The sequence below is a fragment of the Ictidomys tridecemlineatus genome, chromosome 13, assembly GCF_052094955.1.
Source record: "Ictidomys tridecemlineatus isolate mIctTri1 chromosome 13, mIctTri1.hap1, whole genome shotgun sequence".
NCBI classification, from domain to species: Eukaryota; Metazoa; Chordata; class Mammalia; order Rodentia; family Sciuridae; genus Ictidomys; species Ictidomys tridecemlineatus.
The window spans coordinates 14019511-14034446 of NC_135489.1; the positions used below are offsets into that span (position 1 = coordinate 14019511).

The 14936-nt window shown below is 44.8% G+C and overlaps 2 long non-coding RNA genes across 2 annotated transcripts in view; both read left to right on the forward strand.

Moving 5' to 3' along the window:
• Positions 1 to 588: 588 nt before the first annotated feature.
• The window catches only part of LOC144369770 (uncharacterized), a 33040-nt gene continuing 18692 nt past the window's right edge, over positions 589 to 14936 (forward strand). Inside the window, exon 1 of the long non-coding RNA XR_013429513.1 lies at positions 589 to 816. This is a non-coding gene — a long non-coding RNA (uncharacterized LOC144369770). The remainder of the gene's footprint in view (positions 817 to 14936) is intronic.
• LOC144369769 (uncharacterized) lies at positions 3146 to 9560 on the forward strand. Its single transcript, XR_013429512.1, has 2 exons — positions 3146 to 3381; positions 5680 to 9560. It is a non-coding gene; the product is annotated as an uncharacterized LOC144369769 (long non-coding RNA).

The window sequence follows — 14936 nt, forward strand, 5'->3', positions numbered from 1 at the left end:
TGGGGACAGGGGAGTTCCATGCACCAAGGGGATGGAGGAAACCAGAGCCGCGGGTCCTGTTTTGCTTGGCTTTGTCACTGTGGGCCCTTGGCGACTGCTCAGAGTGTGGACAGCATACCCTCTGGGGTCATTCAGAGCTGCCTAGCTCTGCAGCTTCCTGCCATTTCAAAAAAGAATCCAATAAATAAGAGAGAGAGAGATCACATTCTCTCCCGTGGACGCCCACAACGCCACGGCACAAGAGCCAAGGCGAGGCACCGCACGCTGACTTCTTAGGCGTCATCCTTGAATTTTGACCAGTGACTTCCATGGTCCCAGGGGACCCTTTTAAGAATGCAGACTCCTGGGCCTGGTCCCTGCTTGGTGTAATTTTGCAGATTTAAAAGAGACTGTTTCCTCCCGAGAGTTGCCTGTGTTGATGTTTGAGGGACCTTTGCTCCTTTGTCCCGGGACAGGCTACAGGCTTGAAGGAAGACAGAACTCCCCTGTGCTCCCTGCCAGCGTCCATGTGGTCTCATTCCATTGGCGCCGCCCATCTGATTAGTAATAGATTGCCTTCAGGCCTAGGCTGGCTCTGTGTGTCCCCAACATCTCCCTGTGGCTTCAGTTTTCTGTTTCTAAATTGGTCTCGACAGATTTAGAAGGTGCCTCAGAGACATTTCTGTGCCCGGTGAACAACTTGACTTGGCATGTGGCTCTGGGCCTGGCAACTGAGGGAGAGAGCATGGTCTGGGCTTCTGAGAATGGAGCCCAATGGAGAAATCAACCAGGGAGAGACTTCCAGTTAAGAAATCTCTACCAGGCATGGTGGCACAGGTCTGTAATCCCAGAGACTTGGGAGGCTGGGGCAGGAGGATCCAAGTTTGAGGTTAGCAATTTAGTGAGTCCCTAAACAACTCAGCGAGACCCTGACTCAAAGTAAAATATATGAAAGGGTTGGGAATGTGGCTCAGTAACTGAGTGACCCTGTCCCCCCGCCCCCGCCAAAAAAAGAAAAAATTCCAAGCTTGACTGAGAGAGTTGCAAGCAGAATCCAATCAGAAACCTTACCTGCTTTTGAGGCACAAAAAGAGGTTGAAGGAAAGAGTCAGAGAGGAGCAAACACTATTCCCAGTTTTAATTTTAATTCTTCCTGCTAAAACCTTAGCTTCCAGTGAAATGTGACTGTCTCAGGGGGAAGGGCTGTAGAAGTCTCCTTAGCCTCTTCACCTCAGTGTTAATGAGTACCTTCGACCCTCTCCTGGAATCAGGAAAGAAAGAGAGAACTATGTTTAGGATTTTTTTAAAAAAGCAGAAGGGAGATGTTTGGGGGCCAGGAAACCACACTCTGGCTTTCCAGCAACTTCGCCTGGATATGGGGAGGGTTTGGGGCCTGGAGGCAGATGTGCACACAGCAGGCTGACGCACAGGGACCTGGGCTGACATGTTCTTTGGGAAATGTTTCACATGAATGCCTCGAGCGGAACGGATAGAGGCGCATCTCCAATTCCTTGAAGTTTATCTTTTTGGCATCCGTTGGTAATGTAGTTTTTTTAAAACACGGAGAAACCTCAGTAGTAGGCTGTATATTATGTGAATTATGCAGGAAAAAACACTGACGTTATTGACTCTGGAATTTTTTTTTATTATAGCAAAATAGACATTACATAAAACTTACTCTCACCATTTTTAAATGTGTACTTTGATGGCATTAAGTACATTCACATGGTCCTGTAACTATCACTGCAGTCTGCCCCATTGTCCCAGTCCCTGGTAATCACTGGCCTGGGGTCTGCCTCAATGAATGACTCCAGAATCTGGCAATAGGGTCATCTTCTCCCTTGCTCTTTCCAGCCAGAAAACTTATAATCCATGGGTTTATAAGCAAAGAGTGGGTGCAACTGGTTTCTCCCAGGAGTGCCCAGGAATCCAGGAAGTCCTGAAAGAGTTCCTGACTGTGCCTTTAGTTACTGGGCCAGTTGTGAGCTGCTGCCCCTCTGTTTTCCTTCCTCACCACCTGCTGGCCACAGGATCCTCACAGGCAGTGAGTGAAGGAGCCCTGGTGATTTCCTAAGTCCCACCTTTATGAGCTCTGGAGAGACTCCCTCTGTGCTTCTGCCTCCCCTCCTGGTCTGTCAAGTCCCAGCTTCATCTGGGCGGGGGGGGGGGGGGGGGGGGGGGGGGGGGGGGGGGGTCCTGAAGAGCAGGGCCCTGCACCTCACTTGGAAGGGAGTCAGATCTGTTTCCTCCCACTGGGAGGTAAGCCTCTTGGCAGGTGGCTGGTGGGCCTGTTAATCTGATTAGCCTGGAGTCATCCTGGGCAGCTGGGTTGTTTAGCCACACACAGGATGTTCATGAACCATTGGATTTTAAGACCACAACAAATAGCAAGGCAGAGCGCTCTGGCTCTGTGTGAATTGGCTCCCTTACCAACCTTCCAGCTCTTAGGGAGAGAGGTTCAAGGTGGCTAATAAGTAACTAGATTGTAATTTTTATTCAGCAACGTGAGTCTAACTGGCAGCTTAATTGCAGTTGCATAAGTGAATCAGGTAATCACAAATTGGGCCCTTTACATCTGTCACCTGCCACCAAAGGAAATGCTCAGAGTGGTGATCCTTTTTTTTTGCTTGGGTTAATACTGAATTAAAGTAAGAGATGTGAGAGGAACAAGCAATTTTTTTTTTTTTAAATAGAGAAACCTTAAAGATTTAATCTCTCCTGAGCCAATCAGCCCTTCTCTGATTCCCTTCTAGATCCCTGGGTTAGCTTGCCAGTGGGTACCTAAACCCCAGCATCTGACTATCCATTAGCCTCCTCACTTAATGACCCAGCACAGTGCATTCTTAACCACTCAGTTTTGCTCCTGAAATGCCAGTGTCCTCCTTTGGAAGGAGGAGGGGATCAATGAATCCTTGTTTGCTTTTTAATTCCTGTTCAGAACGTAGTGCATTCACACACAGGTTAATTTTTAAATCCTCTCTCCTCTGACTTAATTCACCCTAAACCCCTATCAACCTCTCCTTATTGCTTATGTAGCCTCATTAAATCGCTTAGCAAATGCCTGGCTCAGTCATCTCCCAGACTTCTGCAGCTAACAGTGGTTCAAAGTCCCTTCCTGTTTCTGTCCCTGTCTGAAGTCCTTCAGGGCAGAGGTGTTCAGGTATTGCTGACCCCTGTCCATCCTCACCTTGGGCCAGAAGGAGGGAGGGCTTCTTCCTGTGTCTCCTTGGGGCCTGCTCCTGGGGCCTCGTTCTCATCAGCTCCAGCAAATCTGTGCGCCCAGGTCCCTCTGGATTTTCAGGGCTTTGTGAGGCAGGGGTATGCGCCACACTCCATGGGCTAGTAGAACAGAAGATTAACCCTGCACATCAGGGGACTCTATTTGCCTGTGGTGGTCTGAAGGTTGGTAATGATTTTTTTTTTCTAGGTGTGCAGACAAAAATCTCTCCCTTTGGGTCTAATGCTGATTTTTACCTAAATTTAGGCTTGAAATGTTTATCGAATATTGGGCATGGTGGTCTGGCCATCAGCTAAGGGGGGTCCTCTCGGAGGAGTGAGTCCCTTTTATTTGTTACACCCCCCCCACCCTCCTGGCTGGGAAGTGGGGGCTTAGTCCAACACCTGCACCTCCCTCTGCCTATGGCAGGCCTGTGCTGGTGTGGCGCTGGTGAGCTGTTTGCCACGTTGGAACACATCCCTTGCCATGCGGCTTCTTGACTGTAACCCTGAAGTCGAAGATCAGTCAGAAGAGCTCTAAGGAGCTCCACCGGGAATCCTTCACAGCATCTGAGCAGTCTGCCTATATTTGGCTGATGTGTGTTTCCTTTCGCCTGATAGAGTGCAAAATGCCTCCAAAGCCAGGCAAGGCTCCCCGAGGGACCTGCGCGCTCCGCTCTTTCCCAGGATATTAATGCTGTGGGACTTGGCCGCTCTCCGCTGCTGAGCAGCAGGACGCCAGCTAGGAAGCAGGAGGTCGACCTTTGGGATCTTTGATCTTTTATTTTCCTGCTAGCATATTTAATAGGATAACTGAAAATAGACACTAATGGAGACATTTTCACAAGACCGCTTATAAATATCGGAAAACTCCTAGGAGCTAATGATTTCTAGTCCTTGGAGTATCTGAGAGACAGGAAACTACAAACGGGGCTTCCTGGTCACACTCCCTACCTAGTCAGGTACAGCTGCCCCAGGTCCCAAAGTCATGACTAGTGCCAATTTTATGAACTTACACAGATTGTTCTAGAAGGTGCTGATAACAAGTCAGAGATGTGGAAAAAGTTGCATTATGTATGGAAACACATGAAACAGGAGGAGAGACTAATGCCATGAAGATGGGGCTCAGGGGAGACAGCAGCTCCCAGGAGGACAGGCTTTTCATTTTCAGGTTTGCAGAGCCCCTTGGGGATTTCTCTCAGCACCTACTCATGTTATTTTTGGTGTGTTTGTGTCTTTACCCGCATATCCTTCTCATCTTGTGCAAAAAGCCACCAGGATAGGACAAGAGCGGAAGGATGTGTGTAAACCTTAGAAAACCGATTTAGAGTCAAAAATTGAATGCTAAGCCCAGAGGAAAGGGGCCAGAGTCCTCCTTTCATTACCCATGAAAATACCGGTGATTTCAACAGCAAAAACTATTTTTAAGTGATATGCACGTGAATGTTCGCGTTACAGGTTCTGCAACTTTAAAATCCAGGGTTATAATCTAGCAGTAATTGTGACTTATGCAAACTCTGAGTTTTGCAAAACCATGTGGAACAATTGCATGAAAGGGGAGATAACAATGTTCTGTGACTGGTGGTCAACTGAGATGGAATGAGTCAGTGTATCCGTGACTAAACCAACGATTAGATTAGAAAGGCAGGGGGAAAACCCTGACACACACACACACACACGCACACACACACACACACACACACACTTATTTGCTTTTTTTTTTTTTTTAATATATCTGCTGGCTCAGCTTATATTCCCCAGAAAGAGGAGCCTGCGAAAGGCTTGCCTGCCAGTAATTTATATGTGGGTGCACACTGTCCCCTGGGAACAGGTGATAGACAGATCAAGGAAAGCCAAAGCGAGGCTGCCTCATCCAGGTGGTCACTGCTGCAGGCATCTGGTGCACAGTTCTGCTGGAACATTCTGAGAGGCCTCATAAAATGCTCTCAGAATAGTTGCCCAAGGCCGGCAAAGGGGGAAGCATTTATCAAGAGTCCTCCTGCCACTGGTCACTGGTCATGCTCGCCCACCCACTCCAGTAGCTCAAGCGAGAGCAGAGCTGCTCCTTGTCAGAGAGGCTGCAGCTGGAGGCAGGAGCTGCCGGGTCAAGTCGGCCTGAGGCACTCGCTGGCTGTGGACCTAGTCACCATGGCACGGCTGGAGCAGGGTGGGGCCACGGGGGACCTAAGTGATGCCACCTATGACGTGCCTAATATACCCCTTTAGTAGGGAGTGGGGAAGGGAAGACTGAGAGTGGCCGAGGCCTTAGCGTGCAGCAGGGTGGGACTGTCACCCACAGGAGGCCACATCTAAACCCCACTGAGCACATGGTTTGACAAGTATACATACACTTAGAGAGAGAGAAGGTTTATTTGGTGACCGGAAAAGCATATTGATAATTGAGGCTGTCCTGGAAAAAAGAATGAGACTTGTCCCCTGAACACAAAGCAATACTGTCATCTGTTAACACGATCAATCCACCAGGAGCTGGGGCTACGGGAGAGAGCGAGCACCGGCCTCACCATGAGAAAGCCCCGGGACATCTGCACATCCCCGTCAAGCTGCACCTGTGACCTGAGATTCCTGTCACCAGCAAAAGCTGACCGGGACATTGGTCTGCGATACCGAATGTGAAGGATGCCTTGGGATTGTGGGATGGCTCTGTCGCTTTTGATGCCTTGCTGAACTGTCTTATGACGAGGAGAACCGGGAACCTGAGTGGGAAGGCATCTGCCCTGGCTCCCACTACCAGCAGCCCAGAGGCGGGAACTGGACCTCGGGTGGTGAGTGGGGGATTGTGCTCAGCAGTGAGAAAGAACCCTGGAAAACACATCGAGAGCCACGTGAGGCTTAGAGGCTTAGCGTCCCACGTGAGCTAGACAGTGGCTGGCTTGGCTGGTGGTTAAGGTGCTGGGTGGGGGTCTCTGTGCCCCTCTGGCCTTTCCCTCAGGGTCAGTCACAAGATGGCGGCTGCAGGAGGGCAGCCTTGCTCTGGGAAGGGCAAGGGCTGGGAAGCCCTGTCGCTGAAATCGGCCCAAGTTCTGTCTGTGAAACTGTGTCCTGTGGCCGTCCTCATCTCTGAGGGAGGCTGGAATATAAAATTTCTTCATCTCCGTACCTTAAATTGCACTGTGTCTCTGTAAGGAAGAAAGGTAGGATGGAAGAATGCATAGGCCACCAGCATTCTCATCTGCAGTGGGTCTCTAGAAAACTCTTTTTCTAACCCTTTCTCTCCCCTTCTGGATGATTAAGAGATGGGTGTTATGAAAATATGTAATAAATGTGCTAACCCCTGGCCTGTCTGTGATGCAACTTGGCCCCAAATACCCGTGGACCAATCCCACTAACCACAGGACCTTGCCTTGTGCTTCCAGTAGAATTCTTATCTCTGGGGCTAGTGTTTTAATAGAGCATTGGATATCACCAGAAACTTTCAGATGGGAACATTCTTTTTTTTTTTTTTAAACCTCCTCCAAAGACCCAAAAAGAGAAACTAGAAGGAGACAGAGGCAATGTTATGACTTCCAGAGGTTGAATTGAGGATAATAAGGTACAATTTCCATATGTGCTGCTTTTTTTTTTGCACTGAAACCATAATTTGGGCTAACTCTGAAATGCAGAAACTAGAGTATTTCATTTGCTTCAGGAGAGAAACACACACACACATTCCACATACATGTTTCTGACTAAAATGGCATCCGCTATGGAAAGCAAGTAATGCAGCATAGAAAACGAGAATAAGTGAAATTCTAGAAAACTAGGAGGTGGAGGTGGAAGCAGGGAGAAGCTTCTTCTGAGGCCAGTTTATGGAGTTTCATAAACTCAAGTTCCCCTGAGCCTGGCTGCTGCTCTGGTTTGCACACTCAGGGAGTCCAAGTTAGCAAATTCTCATTTGTCAAGAAGTAATGCCTTTCTCATGCGACAGACTGGGAGGAAATATTTATAAAACACATATAAAGGACTTGCACTCAGAGTATTAAAAAGTATAAAAAGTACTCAACAATAAGAAGATAAACAATATTAAAACAGAAGATCTGAAAGATGTACAGATAAGTGAAAAGACACTATCATTCATCATTAAGGCAATGCATTCAAGCTACAATGAAATACCATTACACGCCCACCTAGAAAAGCCAAAATTAAAATGATTTACAATGCCAGGTGTTGATGAGGATGAGGAGCTATTGCAACTCTCATATACTATTCCTGAGGTATATAAAATGGTGTAGTCACTTTGGAAAAGTGTGGACGTTCCTTATAAATTTTAAACACACACTTTCTGTATGATCCAGCAGTTCCACTTGTTCATAACCCCAAACTGCAAACAACTCAAATGTCTGTCAATGGAGAAATGGATAAAAATGCACTGTGATATATGGAAGTTTCCTCAAAAGACTAGAAGTGGAAACCACTGTATGACCAAGCTATACCACCCCTTGGTGTTTATCCTAAAGAATTAAAGTTACACTCCAGCAAAACAAGCAGACCCATGTTTATAGGAGCATAATTCACAGTAGCCAAACTACGGAACCAGCCTAGGTGTCCATGGATGAATGGATGAATGGATAAAGAAAATGTGGTATATCTACACAATGGAGTTTTATTCAGCCATAAAGAAAAATATGTCATCTGCAGGAAAATGGATGGAACTTGAGAACATTATGTTAAGTGAAAAAAAAGCCAGAATCAGAAGGTCAAAGGTTGTATATTTTCTCTCATGTGTGGAAGCCAGAGAAGAAAAAGAGAAAAAAATGTTGGGGGTGATCTCAGGAAAATCAAACGGAAATCAGTACAGGAAAGGGACCGGAGGAGGAGAGTGAGAGGGGGAAATACAGGGGAATGATATTAGTCAAGTTTTTATACAGTGTGCATGTACACATATGTAACAACGAATGGTGTCACGGGATGTGTGTGGACTATGTTGCTCATCGTAGTCTAATGAGAGGGTAAGTCTGCTTTGAGAACTTGCTGTGGCCCCTCCACAGGGATTGACCGCCTGATGCAGGTGAACTTCCCCCTCAACTTCTGCCAAAGATCCCACACTCCACCTGAGATGGCTGTGACCTACCAAGATGTCGATCAACCTGCTGACTGCAAGACATCATGAAGCAGGACTCTGTCCCTGACACCTTATCCCTGCCTTTGATGTACCCCCTGAAGTAAACCACCGGAGCCATCTTTTATCTGCCTAGTCTCAGCACCCATGTGGACTAGATGTATCAGGGGCTGTGCTTTTGTAAGTATATTTCTGACAATTTCTGTTTTGTTCTTCACTATTTATTTAAGACTTTAAGTTTTAGGGTGACTTACACCCTCCTCGGCAGGAAGAAGCACCTCCCAATGAGATGTTGGCCGTTTCTCCCATTAAAAATCCCATTATGTACAACTGTAATCCACCAATAAAAACATGGAAACCTTTTTTCTATATAAAATGTAAAACTCTCAGAAAGGGCACTGTGGTCAATCCATACAATGGAATATTACCTATTAATAACAAGGAATGAGCTACGGATATATTCAACAACATGGGCAAATCTCACAAGCATTATAGAAGACTAAATGATGACTAAATGATGCATGATCATATCCAAATTGTAAAGGAAGAAAAATATTTTTTTTCTTCAACACCCCCCAGAGGTTCTTAGGTGCAATGAACCCCTAAAACCAAAGACAGATTAACAAGAGAAAAGCCAACAGAAGCATATTAACATTCATATTTTATGCATACGTGAGAGACACCTAGAGAATGAGTAGCTCCTAAAGAAGTGGATTCTAATTCCAGCTTGAACAGCATCCTCAATAAAAAAAAATAGTAAATTTGTAGAAAAATCACAAGATAAAGGAAAGGGACTTTAAACTTTTAAGGATGGAAACTTGTAGGAAGGCAAAAAATGGCAGATAAAGGCTAATTACTAAAGATTGCTAGTGTAGATTCTTCTAATACTATCTCTGCTCCCAAAAGAGTCTGAAGTTGTCTTCTTGTGTTAACTTTTGTTCTCCCTGGTAGAAGGGGGGTGAGATACCTTCTGTGTTTATAAACCCAACTCCTGTTTTTAGGCAAATAGAGAACAAAGAACTTCCCTTCATCTGCTTCTTCTCAATTTCTGTTAGCTCAACAATCCTTCAAATGTGGGTGTGGTGCTTTGTGATCTCCCATCAGGTGAGATTCTAAAACAGACGAGACTGCAGTGTAAGACAGAGAGCAGTAGGAGAGGCCACTGAGTGCAAAGGGGGTGATAGACATGTTCTGTGCATTGACTATGGTGACGGTAGATAACTATATCCATTTGTTGAAGCTTCTCAAAGAATATTGAACTGAACTTTAGTGTACATAAATTATACTTCAATAAAACTGATTAAACATGTTTTGCCTTTTTAAAACGTTATTTGAATTCTTGGCTTTTGGGTAGAAGGTCAGAGGCAGCCATTATCAACTCCGGGGTATGGCCTGGAGACCTTCAAACTTGAGGGTGAGCTTGATCTGGTCCCAAACCAAGAACCATAACTTGGAGCTTGGCACGTGGGCATTTCCACACTTTGCAGCTCAGTTCAAAGCTGGGTCAAGGAGGAAGGGACGTGCTGGGGAATTCTTGGTCATAAGGTGTTAAGAGAGAATTTTCAAAAGTGATGAATTCATGACTCTCATAAGGATATAAAATTGAACTCATTTTACTTTAGTCGTAATGAGAACACCAGACAGATGTTATAACTAGTAAGGAATGAGATAATGAATAAAATTAAAAAGAGTAAAAGAATGTTGGAATGCATGTGCAAATGGAAGCAGAATTGGTTTTTCCACAGTGGGGAGAGTGGTTCCTCCGCCAGACAGGAACCATTTGAGTGTCTAGAGGCAAGAACATCTGGCATTGCTGCCAGTTACCTCCACTACGCAGTGATAAGATAGTTTCCATAGAATCAGAATCAGACCATGGGGAAGGGCAAGTTATAGGCCATGTCTAGTTTTTCATGGAAACACAATTATTTCTCTACCTACAGATTTGGAAAAGGCTTCCTAGATCTATGCTAAAAAAGTGACTGCCCCCTTCCTACACTTTGGGTAGATTTTGTTGCTGTCCATCTCTACTCTTAAAGTTAATTCTGCAGTTAAATTTTCTCTCCTGCAGAATGCACCAATTTAAGAACACTTAAGTGGGATGCAGATTTGTTTTTCTGAACACCTTGAATAACTTTGCTGCCCCAAGTAGCAGGTCGCCTCTTATATTTGTGCCTCTTTGGAATATCAACATATTTGGCCATCATATTTGTCCCTTCTTTGTAATATCATCAACCTCAGGAAATAAACAGGCAGAGCTGCCCAGAGCGCAGCACTTGCTCAAGGTAAGGTTCTGTCTCTTGAAACCATTCCATCCCTCTATTTTCCAAGCCCCAAAGGTCAGGAGAGGCTGATAAATCACACTAATATCCATCCTTTCACCGCTTCAGAACATAAATGCCCACTTGCACAACTTCCATATTTTCTTGGATCGATTTTCATTACCTCTTCCTCCCCATGCTGATAGTACACTCTATACAAGAATAGTTGAAATAAGCATCCTGTATAACTTTTAGAATCACATAGATGCCCTTTAGCCAAATATCTGAATAGAATACAAGTGGTTTTAAAGTTGAATGTGTGTTGTTGTTAGAGTGTGGGGAGCAGGAAGAGTAATCAGACAGGCTTTGGATTAAATCCCTGCTCTGCCACACAGTGTGTGACTTGAGCAAATGACCTAATCTCTGCAAGTCTTCTTTTTCTCTGTATCATGGGGTTGTTATGAGGATTAAATGGAAATGCACATAAAGCACTTAGGATAGTGACTGGCATGTTGAGAAGAGGTGCTAAAATAATCAGCTGTAAATTGCATGAACAGAGTAGGTGTAGGGAGGGCAGAATTAATCTCTTTTGTTCACCAAGCTACCATGGTGCTGCCTGCCTGATTTTTGTTAAAATTTAAATGTGGATAGAATGAATGCTCAATGAATGTTTATATTATTGCAGTCTTATAAATAGTCTGTTGATCTAGCAAACTCCATCACCTGTCTAACTCAATTCCTTTCTAAACCAACCTACAGCAGAAAGAATCTCCTGTTTTTCTTGTAGTCTCTGAGACTATAGTCCTTTGTGTTCTTATTCTTTATTATTATATACCTAGTTATTGACACTTCTCCACCTTCATTTATCCTGCTCATGTATTCTGTGTGCCAGGCACTGTGCTAAGCTCTGCAGACAGATAGATGGGTGAAGTAGGATTACTGACCTCAAATTCTTCATAATCTAGTGGGGGAAGAAGGTCAAGACAAACAGTGATGACAATGTTGGGTTCTTGGGACTGGCTTATTCCACTTAGCATGATAGTCTCCAATTCCATCCATTTACCAGGTACACAAAATAAGTGTGGGAAAAGCAGCACCTCACTGGGAGTGTAGGAGTAGATTCTCAGCCTGGACATATCCTTTCACCATGTGTCTTTGGGCACATGTTTACTCAAAAGTAAAATAAAAGCCATTATGACGATCAAATAAACTTATTCCTCTTGAATTAGACGAACTTTTGTTGAGTGCCTTGAAGGCACTAGATGCTGGAAAGTCATGGGGAATCTAACCATGGTCAGGATAGGCACAGTGCTGCCTTCATGACGCTGACCATCTAGCAGGTGTGAAGCTGGCTTGGCAGTCGATTAGAACATGGTCAGTGTGTTAGTTCCTGATGCTGCTGGAACCAAGTACAGAAACTAGGTGGCTTAAAACAAAAGGAACTGTTCTTTCACAGTTCTGGAGGCTAGAAGCCCTGTCATCAGGGCCAGAGCATCTTCAAAGACTTAGGGAAGAATCCTCCTAATGCCTACAGGTAAGACTTGTAGGTGTGCCCTTCTGACCCCTCCGTCTTCACATGGCCTTTGTGTATGTGTCTCTGTGTTCAAATGTCCTTCTTTCTCTCTCTTGTAAGACTCTTATGGACCCTAAATCCAGTTTGCATCAGCAAAGAGCCAATTTCCAGATAACATCACATCTACACATTCCCGGTGAATGTGAAGTTGAGGAGGATACTCGTCAACCTAGTGCAGTCAATCTGTAACTTCTGGTGTGCTGCAGCACTAACAGAGGATTTGATGCCCTCAAATCATTGAGAAGGTGACTTGTGTGTCACCCTACTTATTGAGTGAGAGACTGCAGTGCGCTAGTCACATTTCCATCCAGTGCTACCCAAGGAAAGAGCCAGTAAGGCCCAGATGGCGGGTTGATATTCTGTGAAGACGTCCCAGTGAATGCCTCTGGGATGCACAGGCTACGCCAGCCAGGTACTGCAATTCATCCGCTGTGTGCACCAAGGCAGAGAAAGGCACGGGCCCACAGGCAACATGATACCGGCCTTTCACCTGCTCCAGAGCTGTGGAACCTGTGCTGCGGGATCCGTGGATGAGCACTTCAGGCTCTGGTTCTAGTGGTTCTATTGTCTCAAAATAGAGAACTAGCCTCTAGTCTATTCACCAGCTAGTTTAACAGTTATCAAGGGAAAGACAAGAGATTTTCTTCTGGGGAGGGGACTGTCCAGTAAAAAGTCTTGACAGGTACTTGGGTAAAGAGTTGGCGTATTGGTGGAGTGCCACTGAGCAGCCGTGTAAGTTGCTAACCTATTACCATCCTTCCATGTCATTGTTACAAAGCCTCTGGGGGCTGTAAAATTTTTTAAATGTTGTTTGTTGTGTAATAGACCAAATTTTACACAGAAAGTAGACGTGGTAAAAGTCCTTGGAGACAGTGGGCAGGAGAACAGGGAAGACACAAACCTGAAAAGAGAACCTGGGACACTCAGGCGGTGCCCGGACAGCATGGACTTTGGTGTGCTAAACCAGTCTGTAAACTATGACACTGCTCTACGATAAACAGACTCCAGAGCACATTGATAAATCAATACCCGTGAAAGCTGTTTAGAGAGCAGGAACAGTCCCATGTTGGACTCCGTGCTGCCCTGCCACAGAGTTCTAGATCTGCACACTTTCATTTCTTTCCTTACCAAGTGCTTTCTAGTGGGTCATTGCATCTTTGGGGCAGGGGATAGAGGGAGCTCGAGGGAGGGATCAAACCCAGGGCTGTGCACATGCCAGGCAAGCACTCACTGCTGCACTCCATCCCTGGCCCTTTTCCTTTTTCATTTAGAGACAGGGTCCTTCTAAGCTGTGGAAGCTGGCCTTGAACCTTGCAATCCTCCTCCTATCTCAGCCTCAGATAAGCTTTTGAAAACCATTTTACTTTTTAATGTAAGAAACTAATTAATTTATACCCTAAATTCAAGTTAATTGCCGAAGTGTTTTTTTTTTGTTGTTGTTGTTTGTTTGTATCTTAAAATGAATCAGCATGGCACTATAAATTACGGTGCTGAAATTTGATATGCTGCCTGTCTGAGGGTGAATAATGTGTTTATTAAGGGTTTTTTAAAATGATAAACGTGTAGTAATAACAATGATAATTGTAATGATGGGAACAATTAATAGTTACACAGAGCTTCTACGTGCCAGGCTCAACACCGAGGCCCATGATACATATTGTTCTTTCCATCTGTGTCACAACCTGTGAAATCTAGATTGTCATTATCCTCATTCTGGATCATGAAATTGAAACTCTAGAAGTTCCGAAGTCTGTCCCAGAGCACTCAGCCATGAGCAACCAGAGCAGCATTTATTTAAACTCGGGCAACCTGGCTCAGAGTCCTGGCCCTTACCTGAGTGAAGCCTGAATCAACTCTTGCAGAGCCCCTGAAGCTCAGTTCCAGACAACTAGATGCCCCGGACCGTGGGAAACGGCTGGTGGTACCTTGTGGGCATGCTCCAGTCTGGGCTGGTGCCTCCTCTGCCAGGTCCCTGCCTTCACTTGGATGTCAGGCAGCACATCTCACATGACAGGTGTCTTCCATGTCGTCTTCACTTTCCGACCAATTTCACTTCTTTTCTTTTTTTAATTGAAAAATCACGATGTAAAATGATAAGTTTCCATTCAAATAGTCCTTTAGAAGAAATTTGGGCACCTGCATCAAACTCATATCTGTTTTACTTAACTTTTATTAGCTCCCGTTAACTCTCTTCCCACATACAGAGAGCTCCAATCAATATGTGAGTACTTTACTCTTAAATATTTAAGATATTTGTTGTCTGTGTTTCAGTTTTGCTTTTTTTGTTGGTTTCGTTGGTTGGTTTTTTTGGTGCTGGGGATTGAACCCGGGGCCTCAAGTATGCTAAACACAGGCTCCTTCACTCTCTAAGTATTAAGAGCCAAAGACCACCAGGTATTTGAGGACAGCACTTAATATAAAGAGCCCAAAACAATCAAATAAGAAACACACACACACACACACACACACACACACACACACACACACACACACACCAGATACAATGCAGGGAGCAAAGAAACCTTTGAAAATAACAACACCAAAGCCTTAATGCATTTGAGACACATGAGAAGGTATTGAATTTATAAAACAAGATCAGAATGCTATAAAAAAGAACAAAGAACAATTTTAAAATAAAAATAGTGATTTCCAATAATCAACAGAAAGATGAAAACATGAAATTGGGCGAGGCTAGAGAACAGAGTTACTTTAGATGAGGTAGAGTGGAGTGAAGTGAAGGGAGGGGGAGGGGGACAGGAAGGACAGTAGAGAGAACAGACATTATTACCTTATGTACATATATGACTGCATGACTGATGTGGTTCTACAGAGTGTACCATCAGAAAAATGGGAA